The sequence below is a fragment of the Neoarius graeffei genome, chromosome 13 (genome assembly GCF_027579695.1).
Source record: "Neoarius graeffei isolate fNeoGra1 chromosome 13, fNeoGra1.pri, whole genome shotgun sequence".
NCBI classification, from domain to species: Eukaryota; Metazoa; Chordata; class Actinopteri; order Siluriformes; family Ariidae; genus Neoarius; species Neoarius graeffei.
Genome location: NC_083581.1, coordinates 16715831 through 16733739, shown reverse-complemented (window position 1 = coordinate 16733739; position 17909 = coordinate 16715831). Strand labels below are relative to the sequence as shown.

At 56.6% G+C, this 17909-nt stretch overlaps 1 pseudogene; it reads left to right on the top strand.

The window, feature by feature from the left end:
• The first annotated feature begins 12455 nt into the window (after positions 1 to 12455).
• Positions 12456 to 15368, top strand: LOC132895871 (uncharacterized; annotated as a pseudogene).
• The last annotated feature ends 2541 nt before the right edge of the window (positions 15369 to 17909 follow it).

Sequence of the window (17909 nt, the reverse complement as noted above, 5' to 3'; positions counted from 1 at the left end):
TTGGGCGGGTGGAAGTACGGTATCTGGGCTTCCACTTGGGCAATGGGCAGGTGCGTCCCCAAATTAACAAGACAGCAGCAATTGCGGCCTGCCTGAGGCCCAAGACCAAAAAGGGGGTGAGACAGTTCCTGGGGCTGGCTGGCTATTATTGTAGGTTTATACCTAATTATTCGGACGTCACCAGCCCGCTGACTGATCTGACTAAAAAGGGGGCACCAGATCCGGTCCAGTGGACGGAGCAATGCCAGCGGGCTTTCTCTGAGGTAAAGGCTGCACTGTGTGGGGGGCCACTTTTACACTCCTCTGACTTCTCTCTCCCCTTTATGTTGCAGACGGATATGTCGGACAGAGGGCTGGGGGCTGTGTTGTCCCAGGAGGTGGAGGGGGAGGACCGCCCAGTCTTGTACATCAGCAGGAAGCTGTCGGTGCATGAGGGGCGCTACAGCACCATCAAAAAAGAATGCTTGGCAATCAAGTGGGCAGTCCTCGCCCTCCGTTACTACCTGCTGGGACTCCCTTTCACCCTCTGTTCGGACCACATGCCCCTCCAGTGGCTCCACCGCATGAAGGATGCCAATGCGCGGATCACCCGTTGGTATCTGGCACTCCAACCCTTTAATTTCAAGGTGGTCCACAGGCCGGGGGCGCAGATGGTCATGGTGGACTTCCTCTCCCTTCAAGGGGGGGGGGGAGTCGGCTGCAGGCCAGACGGCCGCCCGGCCTGAGTCGGGCGGTGGGGGTATGTGGCAGCGGGGGCATGGTCAAACGCCGGTCTGTGACAGGAGGGCAGAGTCAGGGAAGGTAAGTGGCAGAATCACTACACCTGAGGGCAATTAACCTGTGTTTGTGTGTGTTCCCAGTGATCGTGCCCTACTTAAGGAGGGAGAGCGAGAGCGAGAGCAGAGGGAGCTCTTCCCCGAACCAGACGCCGATTCTGTGTGTGTGTGTCTGTGAAATTCTAAATAATTGTTCACTGAAAAGTGAAGCAATAAAACGCTGTACCAACCTGAACTCTGTCCTGCCGTCTTCTGTGCTCCACCCTTATATGAGAACTGCTACACACACCCACACAGGGACACACAAACGGGGACACACACGGGGACAGGGACACGCGGGGATGGGGACACACGGGGACACACACATGGGGACACATACAGGGACACACACACACATAGGGACACAACACACAAATACACCCACACACGAACACACCCACACACACACCCACACATACACACGGAAAAAACACATATGGACACACACACCCAGACACACCCACAGACGGACGCACACGGATGGACACGGACAATCCCCCCCACACGGTCACCCCCCCACACACACGGACACCACCCCCCACACAGACACAACCACACACGGCCGCCCCCCACAGACGGACACCCCCCCCACACACACAGACACCCCCCCCCACACACACACACACGGACACCCCACCACACACACACACGGACACCTCAACCACACACACACATGGACCCCTCACACACACACGGACCCCCCCACACACACACACACCGACACCCCCCACACACACGGGGACACATACATAGGGACACACCCACACACGGGGACACATACATAGGGACACACCCACACACAGGGACACATACACACGGGGACACACCCAGACATGGGGACACACACATACACGGACACACACCTAGACGCACACGGCCCCCCCTCACACATGGACACACCCACACACACACGGACAAAGACACGGACACCCCCACACACCCGGACACACAGGGACACACACACGGACACACCCACACACATAGACATGTACACATGGACACACCCACACAAGGACACAACCACACACAGACACAGACGGACACACCCACACGGACTCAGAGACACCGACACACGGACTCAGAGACACCCACACACGGACACACACACACACACAGACAAACGGACACACACACACAAACACATGGACACCCCGACACACACCCGGACACACACACACGGACACACACACACAAACTGACTCCCCCCCAATCCACGGACACACCCCCACACACACGGACAGACACCCCCACAGAGACACACCCCCATGGAGACACACCCACACACACAGACAGACCCACACACAAACAAACACACGGACACCCCCCCACACACGGACGGACACCCCCCCAACCCACGGACACACCCACACACATGGATGGACACACCCCCACGGACAAACCCCCCAAACACGTCCACGGGGACACCCCCCCACACACACATCCATGGGGACACCCCACACACACACATCCACAGGGACACAGACACCCTGACACACGGGGACACAGACACCCCCACACACACGGGGACACCCCATACACACGGGGACACATACACACACACACGGGGACACGGACACACACACACACACACACAGACAGACCCACACACAAACACACACACAAACACACAGACACACCAACACACACGGACGGACACCCCCCTAACCCATGGACACACCCACACACATGGATGGACATACCCCCATGGACACACACCCCACACACATCCACGGGGACACCCCCCACACACACATCCACAGGGACACAGACACCCCCACACACGGGGACGCAGACACCCCCACACACACGGGGACACCCCACACACACGGGGACACCCCCACACACGCAGGGACACACACGGGGACACACACACACACGGGGACATGGACACACCCAGACACGGACACACCCACACACACATGGACACAGACACAGACACTCGGACACACACACACACGGGGACACACACACACGGGGACACGGGGACACCCACACACGGACACACCCACACACACATGGACACAGACACGGACACAGACACTCGGACACACCCACACACACACACCCACACTCGCATGGACACAGACGCACACATACAAACAGACACACATACACATGGACAAACCCACACAGATACACCCGGACACACATGCGCACGGACACACACACACATGGACACACCCACACACACACACCCACAGACACACACATGGACACACCCACACACGGACACACCCAGACACACCCACACACGGGGCACACCCACACGCATACACATGGACACACCCACACATATACACTGACACACGGACACACCCGGAAACGGACAAACATGGACACACCCACATACAGACACAGACCCCCCCCACACACCACCACACACACACACAGACAATCCCCCCCCCACACACACAGACACTCCCCCCCACACACAAAGACACTCCACCCACACACATACAGACACCCCCCACACACACACAGACGCAACCACACGGACACACACATGGGGACTCTCACACACACCGACACACCCACACGGACACGGACACACCCACACACACGGAGACTCACACACACAGACACACTCATACACACGGACACGCACACACTCATACACGCGGACACGCACACGGGAGAACACGGGGGGACACATGGGGACACGCACACGGGGCACATGGGGACACGCACACGGGGGACACGCACACAGGGCACATGGGGCCATGTTTGCGGGGGACACACAGGGACACGCACATGGGGACATGTACATGGGGGACATGCACATGGGGGACACACCCATGGGAACACACACCCATGGGAACACACCCACAGGGACACACCCACAGGGACACACCCATAGACACACCCACGGACACACACACAGACACCCCCCCCACACACAGATACACCCCCAAACACCCGGACACACCCACACGGACATACCCCCACACGCATGGACAGACCTACACACAAACACACACCCACACAGACACACAAACACACACCCACACAGACACACACACACACACGGACACAGACACACCCACACATGGACACACCCACACACACGGGGACAAGGACACAACCATACACACAGACAGATCCACACACAGACAGACCCACACACAAACACATGGACACACCCACACACATGGACAGACACCCCCCTAACCCACGGACACACCCACACACATGGACGGACACACCTCCACGGACACACACCCCACACACGTCCACGGGGACACCCCCACACACACACATCCATGGGGACACCCCCCACACACACATCCACAGGGACACAGACATCCCCACACACGGGGACACAGACACCCCCACACACACACGGGGACACAGACACCCCCCACACATGGGGACACCCCACACACACCGGGACACACACACACGGGGACAGACACACACACACGGGCACACGGACACACCCAAACATGGACACACCCACACACACATGGACACGGACACAGACACTCGGACATACACACAGACACACCCACACACACATGGACACAGACACACACATACAACCAGACACACATGCACATGGACACACCCACACGCATACACTCAGACACAGACACACCCAGACACACACACACACATGGACACACCCACAGACACACACACACGGACACACACAGACACACCCAGACAGACCCACCCAGGGACACACAAACGGACACACCCACACACGGACACGGACGGACACACCCACATGGGGGAACACCCACACACATACACACGCATACACACGGACACACCGACACATATACACAGACATGGACACACCTGGAAACGGACAAACACGGACACACCCACACACGGACACAGACACCCCACACACACACCCACACACACACACACAGACTCTCCCCCCCCACACACACAGACACTCCCCCCCCCACACACAGACAATCCCACACACACACACACACGGACACCCACACACACACGGACACATACGGACACCCCCCCACACACACACAGATGCAAACACACAGACACACACATGGGGACTCACACACACCGACACACCCACACGGACACACCCACACACACAGAGACACACACACACACAGACACACCCATACATGTGGACATGCACACACTCATACACGTGCACACGCACACGGGAGGACACACGGGGGGACACATGGGAACACGTTCGCGGGGGACACATAGGGGACATGCACATGAGGACACGTACATGGGGGATGCACATGGGGACACACGGGGACACACACCCCCATGGACACACCCACATGGACACACACATGGACACACCCACACACATACTCACGGACACAGACACACCCACACATGGACACACCCACACACACGGGGAAACACCTACACATGGGGACACGGCCACACCCACAAATGGGGGGCGCACACATGGGGACGGGTACATGCCCACACACACCCACGGACACACCTACACACAGACACACACCCACACAGGGACACACAGACACACCCGAAAAGGTGGGACACACGGGGGGACACACACACACACACACCCATGGGGTACACACACACACAGGGACACACACACCCATGGGGATACACCTACACATAGGTACACGCCCACACCCACACATGGACAAACACACAGACACACCCACACACACAACCACACACACGGACACACCCACACACACGGACACACCCATGGACACACCCACAGACACGGGGACACCCCCCCACAAGGGGACACACCTACACATGGGGACACGCCCACACCCACACATGGACAAACACACACGGACAGACACCCACACACATGGACACAGACACACTCACACAGACACACACATGGACACATCCCCACACACACGGACACACCCACACACAACCACACACACGGACACACATGGACACACACACACATGGACACACACACACATGGACACACGCACACACATGGACACACACACGGACACACCCACACATACGGATGGACGCATACACAGGGACACACGCACACACACAGGGGACACCCACACAGGGGACACCCACACGGGGACACACACAAACAGGGGACACACACCCACACGGGAGGACACACGGGGGGATACACACACTGGGACACCCACAGGGACAACCATGGGGACACCCACACACACGAACACACCCACACACAGACACACCCACACACATGGACAAACCCACACACACACACACACACACACACACACACACACACACACATGGACACCGCCCCCCCACACAGACACAACCACACACGGACATCCCCCACACACACCCACACGGACACCCCCCCCACACACTCAGACACCCCCCCCACACTCAGACACTCCCCCCACACTCACACAGACACCCCCCCACACTCACACAGACACCCCCCCACACTCACACAGACACCCCCCCCACACTCACACAGACACCCCCCCCACACTCACACAGACACCCCCACACACACGGACACCCTCCCAAACACACACACATGGACACCCCCCCACACACAGACACCCCACACACACACACGGACACACCCACACATGGGGACCCACCCCCACACAGGGACCAACACGGTGACACACCCACACACGGGGACACACCCAAACATGGGGACACATAAATGGGGACACCCCCCACACACACATCCACAGGGACACAGACACCCCGACACACGGGGACACAGACACCCCCACACACACGGGGACACACCCCACACACGGGGACACATACACACACACACGGGAACACAGACACACACACACGGGGACACGGACACACCCACACACACAGACAGACCCCCACACAAACACACACACAAACACACGGACACACCAACACACACGGACGGACACCACCCTAACCCACGGACACACCCGCACACATGGATGGACACATCCCGATGGACACACACCCCACACACATCCACGGGGACACACACCCCACATCCACACATTCACAGGGACACAGACACCCCCACACACGGGGACACAGACACCCCCACACACACATGGACACCCACACAGACACACACACCCAGAGACACCCACACGAGGACACACCCACACACGGGGACACACCCACACACGGGGACACACCCACACATGGGGACCCACCCCCACACAGGGACACACATGGGGACCCACCCCCACACAGGGACTCACACAGTGACACACCCACACACGGGGACACACCCACACACGGGGACACATAAATGGGGACACAACCACACACAGGGGAAACACCCACACACGGGGTGACATGCCCACACACAAGGGGGACACACCCACACATGGCGACGGGGACACATGGCGACGGGGACAGGGACAGGGACACACGAGACACACAGGACACAAACGGGGACACACGGGACATACACAGGGACTGGGACACATGGGGACACACATGGGGTAGGGGACACACACGGGGAAGGGGACACCCAAGGAGACAACCACGGGGACACCCCCACACAGACACCCCCACATACACACTGACACACCCCCACATACACACTGACACAGCCCCACATACACATCCCCACATACACACAGACACACTGACACGGACAAACACACACGGACACACACACGGACACACCCACACACACGGACACACACACCCGGACACACCCACAGATGGACGCACACGGACAGACACGGACAATCCCCCCCACACGGACATCTCCCCCACACACGGACACCTCCGCCACACACACACATGGACATACACACACACCAACACCCCCCCCCACACACGGGGACACATACACACAAGGACACACCCAGACATGGGGACACACACACACACACACACACACACACACACGAGGATACGCCCAGTTGCACACGTCCCCCTCACACATGGACACACCCACACAAACAAACACACGGACACCCACACACACCCGGACACACACGGACACACCCACACACATGGACACGTACACAAGGACACACCCACACACGGACACAACCACACATGGACACAGACGGACACCCCCACACCCCCAAACGGACTCGGCGACACCCCCACACACCCAAACATATACACTGACACACAGAAACAGACACATCCGGAAACGGACAAACACGGACACACCCACACACGGACCCCCCCACACACACACCCACACACACACAGACACTCCCCCCCACACACACAGACACTCCCCCCCACACACAAAGACACTCCACACACAGACACTCCCCCCCCACACACACAGACACATACGGACCCCCCCCCCACACACACACACACAGACGCAACCACACGGACACACACGGGGACTCTCACACACACCGACACACCCACACGGACATGGACACACCCACACACATGGAGACACACACACACAGACACACTCATACACGCCGACACGCACACACTCAAACATGCGGACACGTACACACACACAGACCCCCCACACACACAGACACCCACCACACACACATGGACACCCCCACACACACACGGACACCCCCACACACACACGGACACAGACCCCCCCACACACATGGACACACGCCCACACACGGACACACCCACACACACAACCACACACACGGACACAACCACACACACACACGGACACACCCACACACACGGACACACCCAGACACATGGACACACATGGACACAGACACACCCCCACACACATGGACACACCCACACAGACACACCCACAAACTCGCACACATGGACACACCCCCACACATGGACACACACGGACACACCCACATACACGGACACACACAGACACACCCCCACACACAGACACACCCACACAGACACACCCAAAAACACGCACACATGGACACACCCACACACACGGACACACACACACACGGACACACACGAACACCCCCACACACACACATGGACACACCCACACAGACACACCCACAAACACGCACACACGGACACACCCAGACACATGGACACAGACAGACACACCCCCACACAAGGACACACCCCCACACGCATGGACACACCCACATGGACACACCCACAAACACGCACACACGGACACCCCCCCACACACGGACCCATCCTCTCACACACGGACACACACACACACGGACACACCCACACATGGACACACCCACACACACGGTCACACAAACACACCCACACACGAAAACACCCACACACGGACACACCCACACATATGGACACACCCACACATACACACGGACACACTGACACAGACAAACACATGGACACACCCCCACACACATGGACACACCCACACAGACAAACCCACAAACACACAGACACACGCACACACACGGACACATCCCCATTCACACAGACACACCCACACACACAACCACACACACAGACACACATGGACGGACACACACACGGACACACCCACACACACGGACACACAAACACACCCACACCCACACACGGACAGACCCACACATACACACGGACACAGTGACACAGACAAACACACACGGACACCCCCCCACACACATGAACACACCCACACAGACACACCCACAAACACACACACACGGACACACCCACACTCATGGACACATCCCCACACACACAGACACCCACACACACAACCACACACACGGACACACATGGACACACACACAGACACACCCACACATGGACACACACGGACACACAGACACACAAGGACACAGACACACCCACACACACCCACAGATGGACGGACACGGACAATCCCCCACACACGGACATCCCCGCCTAGGATTGGGTACTGGATCTCAGTACAGGTATGGCACCGGGGCGAACATCTACGGTAGTAATCAGTCCGAAATACGTGAATTTTGGTGCCTCATTTCGGTGCCACAAAATACACAGCTGCGCCCTCTGGTGTTCACTGTTAACAGCGGCACCATATTCAGTAGGCCTACACACTCAGCAGGCAGAAAGGTCAAGATGTCTAAAGTATGGTTACATTTTACAAGAAAGGATGCTGAAATTTCCACGTGCAACAAATGTTTGAGGACATTTTCGTGCAAAAGCGGGAACACGTCAAATTTAATGAAACATTTGGTCACACATGGAAGCCATCTAAAGGCTGAAGCTTACACCGTTTTTGACAGCCTCCGTGAATGTGACCCTATAGCAAGTACATCGGAAGCATCCAACGTGGGAGTCCCTATGCCCAGCCCAAGCGATGGAGCTCCCAGCCCAGCTAGCGTGGACATACTGGATGATGATAATAGCAGCATTTGCTCTTCAAGTGAGTATTTTTATCACAACTGTAGAGGCCATGGAGAGAAAGATCAGCAGTTACTTGCGAAGACGGCTTGGCCTACCCCGAAGCCTGAGCAGTGCTGCCCTGTATGGCAGGAGTAACACCTTGCAGCTTCCGTTCAGTGGACTCACTGAAGAATTCATGGTGACCAGAACTCGGGAAGCCCTGCAGTACAGGGAATCCAGGGATGAGAAGGTGGCGGCGGCTGGCATCCAGGTGCGGACAGGCCGGAAATGGAGGGCTGACGAGGCTCTGGAAGTGGCAGAGTCGCGACTGAGGCAGAAGGTACTGGTCGGGTCCATAGCCTCAGGACGCACAGGCATTGGCTATTTCCCATCAACCAGGGTGGACAAGGCCCAAGGAAAAGAGCAGCAACACCTCATTCAGGAGGAAGTGCGGGCAGGCGTGGAGGAGGAACGAGCCAGCAGGATGGCGGGAATGGAACAACAAGGAGCATGGACTAAATGGGAGAACGTTCTGCAACGGAAGATAACCTGGCCCAACATCTGGAGAGCAGACTCCCTTAACATCAGGTTGTTTATGATGTCCAGGCTGTTTATGATGTCCTACCTAGTCCATCCAACCTTCATGTCTGGGGCAAAGCAGAGACACCATTCTGCCCCCAGTGTCCAGGACGGGGATCCCTGGAACACCTCCTCAGCAGTTGCCCAAAAGCCCTTGGAAAGGGGCATTATTGCTGGCGCCACGACCAAGTGCTGAAAGCTATTGCTGAGAGCATAGCCAAGGCCATTAACACCACCAAAGGCCACAGCAAGCCTAAGTCCATTAGGTTCCACAGAGCCGGAGAGAAGCCCACCATCCAAGCAGGGGCCAGGTCAGGCCTCCTCACCACTGCCGCGGACTGGCAGCTGGAAGTGGATCTGGGCAAACAGCTGAAGATCGCAGCTAAAATAACATCAACATGGCTCTGACCAGACATGATCATTGTTTCAGATGCCACCAAACAATTGATCATTCTGGAACTCACAGTTCCCTGGGAAGAACGCATGGAGGAGGCAAATGAGAGGAAGCGTGCCAAGTACCAGGAGCTGGTGGAGGAGTGCAGGAGCCAAGGCTGGAAGACCTACTGCGAACCCCTGGAGGTTGGATGCCGAGGATTTGCAGGGCGGTCCCTCTGCAAAGTCCTCACCATGCTGGGCCTTACTGGTGAGGCAAAGAGGAAGGTCATCAGGTCTGCAACTGAAGCCGCAGAAAGAGCCACAAGATGGCTTTGGATCAAGAGGGCTGATCCGTGGACGAATGCTGCTGGGATACAGGCCGGAGTCTGATCACCTCTGGTCGGGTTGCCTGGGCGAGGGTGTCTGATGTTGAAAGACCCGAAACACCCAGTGACCCCAGGTTAAATCACTGATGATGTGTCCCAGCGCATCAGCAAGATATATCTTTCACCTGTCAATCTGGCCTAGCCAGTGACACTCGGGAACAGACTGGGTGGCAACCAGGGACAGTCTGGTGACAACTGGAGAGACAGTTGACAGCTCGGAAAGACGGCAACCGGGACAGGGAGGGTTAGCACCCTGTTACGACCCCATAGTTTTCTTGTTTCTGATTTTGCTTTTGTTTTGTGTTCCCTCCTCTTGCAGATCCCGTGGGTGGCGGATGGGCCCAAATTACCACCAATTGGAGTCTGGTGAGAGCAGCGTAGGATTGGTTGGTATTTGGTGTCCTGTCCTTTTAAAAAGCTAACGCTGTGACGTCACCCACGGGGGGAGAGAGCTACTCATTTTGTTTGCATTCGCGTCCTGTGTTTTTGTTATTTCTTTATTTCTTTTTTTTACTTTTTATGTATCCTTATTTGTAAATAAATTTCCCAGTAAATGTTTTTGCCGAAGTCTGTCGACTATTTGTTCCTCTCTTTGTTGTGTCCTCATTTTGGTACCCCTAGATTGAACTGGGGACATAACACACCCCAACCTGTATCTCCCGTGAGGGAGAAACCCAAATCTGCTACGGAAAAGCCTTCTGAGACATACCCCCAGGGGAGCCCGAGGGGGGGGGGGGGGGAGAATGAGAGCCCCATCTGGACGGACCTCATGGCATCGACAAACGGCAATGGAAATTCGACTATGAATGTACAGTGCATCTGCGGAAAAGTGTGCAAGAACTTGCGTGGCCTCAAGATGCATCTGGCCAGGATGAAGTATAGGGACCAGGGGAACACACTGCAGCGCACAGGACTTGGTCCTGGTGAGACGCAGGAGGAGCCCGGCCAGGAAGCACCCCACAGTGCCCAGCCCCTCCAAGCAGTAGAGCCTCGGAACCCCTGCAGGACATCCCATCAGAAGCGGATTAAGTGGCCTTCATCCAACAACCAGGCAGCATGGGCACAGTTTGACACAGACGTAAGCCAGATCTTGGAGACCACCGCCAAGGGAGAAGTGGACAGACGCCTCGAGACCATGACAGCCATCATAGTCAGCTACGCAGCAGAGAGGTTTGGCCTCAGTGAGAGCAAGACCCCCAGGACCAAATACACACTGAACTGCAGGGCTACTCAGATCCACAACTTACACCAAGAACTCCGGAGCCTCAGGAAGCAGTATAAGGTGGCAGCTGAAGAGGAAAAGCAACCCCTTGCTGAGCTTCGCAACATCTTGAGGAAGAAGCTCATGATGCTGCATCGTGCAGAAGGGCACCGAAGGCGTAGAAAGGAGAGAGCAAGGAAGCATGCTGTGTTCATCTCCAACCCCTTCACCTTCACCAAGAATCTGCTGGGGGACAAGCGGAGTGGCAACCTCATGTGCTCAATGGCGGAGACGAACACCTTTTTGCACAACACCCTCAGCGACCCAGAGAGGGACCAGGAGCTTGGACCACAGAGGGCCCTCATTAGCCCGCAAGCGCCAGCAGTGGAGTTTGTAATGAGGGAGCCCAGCTGGGCTGAAATACAGGAGGTCGTGAAAGGAGCCAGAACAGCATCAGCCCCAGGCCCCAGCGGTGTCCCATACTCTGTGTACAAACGCTGTCCACAACTACTTCGACACCTGTGGAAGCTGTTGAGGGTGATTGGGCGGAGGGGTCAAGTCGCAGGGCAATGGAGATGTGCAGAGGGTGTGTGGATCCCAAAGGAAGAGAACTCAAAGGACATCAGTCAGTTTAGGACGATCTCACTGTTAAGCATTGAAGGCAAGATTTTCTTCAGCGTCTTATCATGACGACTAACAGAGTTCCTTCTGAAGAGCAGTTATATTGACACCTCTGTTCAGAAGGGTGGGATTCCTGGAGTGCCTGGTTGCCTTGAACACACAGGAGTGGTGATGCAACTCATCAGAGAGGCTCGTGAAGGGAAAGGAGACTTGTCCGTAATGTGGCTGGACCTAGCCAATGCGTACGGCTCCATACCTCACAAACTTGTTGAGCGTGTCCTCCTGCAACATCATGTTCCCACCAAAGTCGTTGACCTTATCCTGGACTATTACAACAACTTCAGGCTAAGAGTCACCGCTGGATCAGGCACATCAGACTGGCATCGACTTGAGAAGGGCATAATAACAGGCTGCACAATCTCAGCCATCTTGTTCGCACTCTCCATGAACATGATCGTCAAGTCAGCAGAGGTTGAGTGTAGGGGACCCCTGACAAAATCTGGAGTGCGCCAGCCCCCTATAAGAGCATTCATGGATGACCTAACTGTCACCACCACATCTGTCCCAGGCAGCAGATGGATTCTCCAAGGACTAGAGAAGCTCATCACATGGGTAAGGATGAGTTTTAAACCTGTAAAATCAAGGTCTCTGGTGCTCAAGAAGGGGAAGGTGACAGACAGGTACTGCTTCTCTCTGGCTGGAGCCACCATCCTGTCCATCACAGAGCAGCCAGTCAAGAGCCTTGGGAAGTTCTTTGACTGCAGCCTCAAAGACTCCACATCCATCCAGAGAACCAGCAAGGAGCTTGAGGGCTGGTTGAGATGTGTCGACAGATCTGGCCTGCCAGGGAGATTCAAGGCCTGGATTTTCCAACATTCCATCCTGCCCCGCATCCTGTGGCCTCTGCTAGTGTACGCAGTACCCATCACAACTGTAGAGGCCATGGAGAGAAAGATCAGCAGTTACTTGCGAAGATGGCTTGGCCTACCCCGAAGCCTGAGCAGTGCTGCCCTGTATGGCAGGAGTAACACCTTGCAGCTTCCGTTCAGTGGACTCACTGAAGAATTCATGGTGACCAGAACTCGGGAAGCCCTGCAGTACAGGGAATCCAGGGATGAGAAGGTGGCGGCGGCTGGCATCCAGTTGCGGACAGGCTGGAAATGGAGGGCTGACGAGGCTCTGGAAGTGGCAGAGTCGCGACTGAGGCAGAAGGTACTGGTCAGGTCCATAGCCTCAGGATGCACAGGCATTGGCTATTTCCCATCAACCAGGGTGGGCAAGGCCCAAGGAAAAGAGCGGCAACACCTCATTCAGGAGGAAGTGCGGTCAGGCGTGGAGGAAGAACGAGCCAGCAGGATGGCGGGAATGGGACAACAAGGAGCATGGACTAAATGGGAGAACATTCTGCAACGGAAGATAACCTGGCCCAACATCTGGAGAGCAGACTCCCTTAACATCAGGTTCCTAGTCCAGGCTGTTTATGATGCCCTACCTAGTCCATCCAACCTTCATGTCTGGGGCAAAGCAGAGACACCATTCTGTCCCCAGTGTCCAGGACGGGGATCCCTGGAACACCTCCTCAGCAGCTGCCCAAAAGCCCTTGGAAAGGGGCGTTATCACTGGCGCCATGACCAAGTGCTGAAAGCGATTGCTGAGAGCATAGCCAAGGCCATTAACACCACCAAGGGCCACAGCAAGCCTAAGTCCATTAGGTTCCACAAAGCCGGAGAGAAGCCCACCATCCAAGCAGGGGCCAGGTCAGGCCTCCTCACCACTGCCGCGGACTGGCAGCTGGAAGTGGATCTGGGCAAACAGCTGAAGATCCCAGCTAGAATAACATCAACACGGCTCCGACCAGACATGATCATTGTTTCAGATGCCACCAAACAATTGATCATTCTGGAACTCACAGTTCCCTGGGAAGAACGCATGGAGGAGGCAAATGAGAGGAAGCGTGCCAAGTACCAGGAGCTGGTGGAGGAGTGCAGGAGCCAAGGCTGGAAGACCTACTGCGAACCCCTGGAGGTTGGATGCTGAGGATTTGCAGGGCGGTCCCTCTGCAAAGTCCTCACCATGCTGGGCCTTACTGGTGAGGCAAAGAGGAAGGCCATCAGGTCTGCAACTGAAGCCACAGAAAGAGCCACAAGATGGCTTTGGATCAAGAGGGCTGATCCGTGGACGAATGCTGCTGGGATACAGGCCGGAGTCTGATCACCTCCGGTCGGGTCGCCTGGGTGAGGGTGTCTGATGTTGAAAGACCCGAAACACCCAGTGACCCCAGGTTAAATCACTGATGATGTGTCCCAGCGCATCAGCAAGATGTATGTTTCACCTTTAACACTGCTACAACAATTGATGCATGCTAATTCCTATTGTTAAATGTAGGCGTAAATGTTTTGAGTAGCACAGATGCAGTCTCACAGCTTGTGTGAAAATGTGTTTGTCAGGCTGACAGGTTAGGTAAGTCATATTTGATGAGCAAGCGTTGTACACCTTAAGAAGGCACAACGAATCATCTCATCTCATCTCATTATCTCTAGCCGCTTTATCCTTCTACAGGGTCGCAGGCAAGCTGGAGCCTATCCCAGCTGACTACGGGCGAAAGGCAGGGTCCTGGACACACCCGCATGCACGGACACATGGACGCACGCATGCACGGACACACGGACGCATGCATGCAAGGATGAACGCATGCACGGACACACGCACGCACGCACGGACACACGCACGCACGGACACACGCAGGGACACATGCACTTACAAGCACAGACACACACAAACACACATGGACACGTACGGGCACATATGGACAGGCATGGACACTCACGCATGGACACACACACTCACACGCATGGACACACACGGACATACACGCACGGACACTCTCACACACACACGGACACACACTCACACATGGACACACACGGACACGCACGTGCTGACACACGGATGGACACAGGGGCACTCTCACACACGCACGGACACACACACACACACACACACTCATGCATGCATGGACACACGGACACACACATGGAAACACAGGGGGAAACACCCACACACACGGGGAACACACCCACACACACGGGGGACACACCCACACGGGGACACACACCGGGACAGGGACACATGGGGAAAGGGGACACGCGGGACACACACGGGGATACACACGGGACACACACAGGGACTGGGACACATGGGGACACACATGGGGAAGGGGACACATGGGGACACACACGGGGAAGGGGACACATGGGGACACACCCACATACACCCACAGATGGATGCACACGGACAGACACGGACAATCCCCCCCACACAGACATCTCCCACACACACACACGGACCCCCCCCCCCCCCCCCACACACACACGGACACCCCACACACACACACACGGAGACCCCCCCAACACACACACGGACACACACACACCCACACACGGACACACCCAGACACACACGGACACCCCCCCACACATGGACAGACACACACACGGTGACACACATGGGGACACACACACACAGGGACACACACATACACATGGACACACACTCACAGGGACAACCACACACACGGACACACCCACACACGGGGACAACCACATGGACACACACACACATGGACACGCAAATGGACACACACACACAGGGACACACACATGTACACACCCACACACGGGGACACCCACACACACACGAACACACACACGGACAGGCACACAGACACACACACAAGGACACACCCACGGACACACCCACGGACATGGGGACACACACAGACACGGGGACACACCCACACATGGACAGACACACACACGGGGACACACATGGGGACACACATGGGGACACACATGGGGGCACGGGGACACGTACACACACACAGACACACCCACCCACATGGACACACACATACACATGGACACACACTCACAGGGACAACCACACACACAGACACACCCACACACGGGGACAACCACACGGACACACACACACATGGACACGCAAACGGACACCCACACACAGGGACACACACACGTTCACACCCACACACAGGGACACCCACACACACGGACACGCACACAGACACACACACAAGGACACACACACCGACACATCCACGGACATGGGGACACACACGGACACGGGGACACACCCACACACGGGGACACATACACAGGGACACACTCACCCTCACAGTAACACACCCACACGGGGGGACACAAACGGGGGGACACACAAACGGGGGGACACACACGGGGACGAGGACATGCAGGGATGGGGACACACACACAGGGACACACACACAGGGACACACACACACAGGGACAGACACACTTGAACACACCCACACATGAACGCACCCACACACACAGTCACACCCACACCCACAGATACACACGGAAAAACCACATCCGGACACACACACCCGAACACACCCACAGACGGACGCATACGGACGGACACGGACAATCCCCCCACACAGACACCTCCCCACACAGACACAAACACACACGTACACCCCCCCACAAACACACATGGACACCCCCCCACACACACACACACATGGACACCCCAGCACACACACATGGACACCCCAGCACGCACACAAACACACACCCCAGCACGCGCACACACACACACACACACACACACACACACACACACACACACACACACACGGACACCTCCGCCACACACACACACGGACACACACACACACACACACACCAACCTCCCCCTCCACACACACAC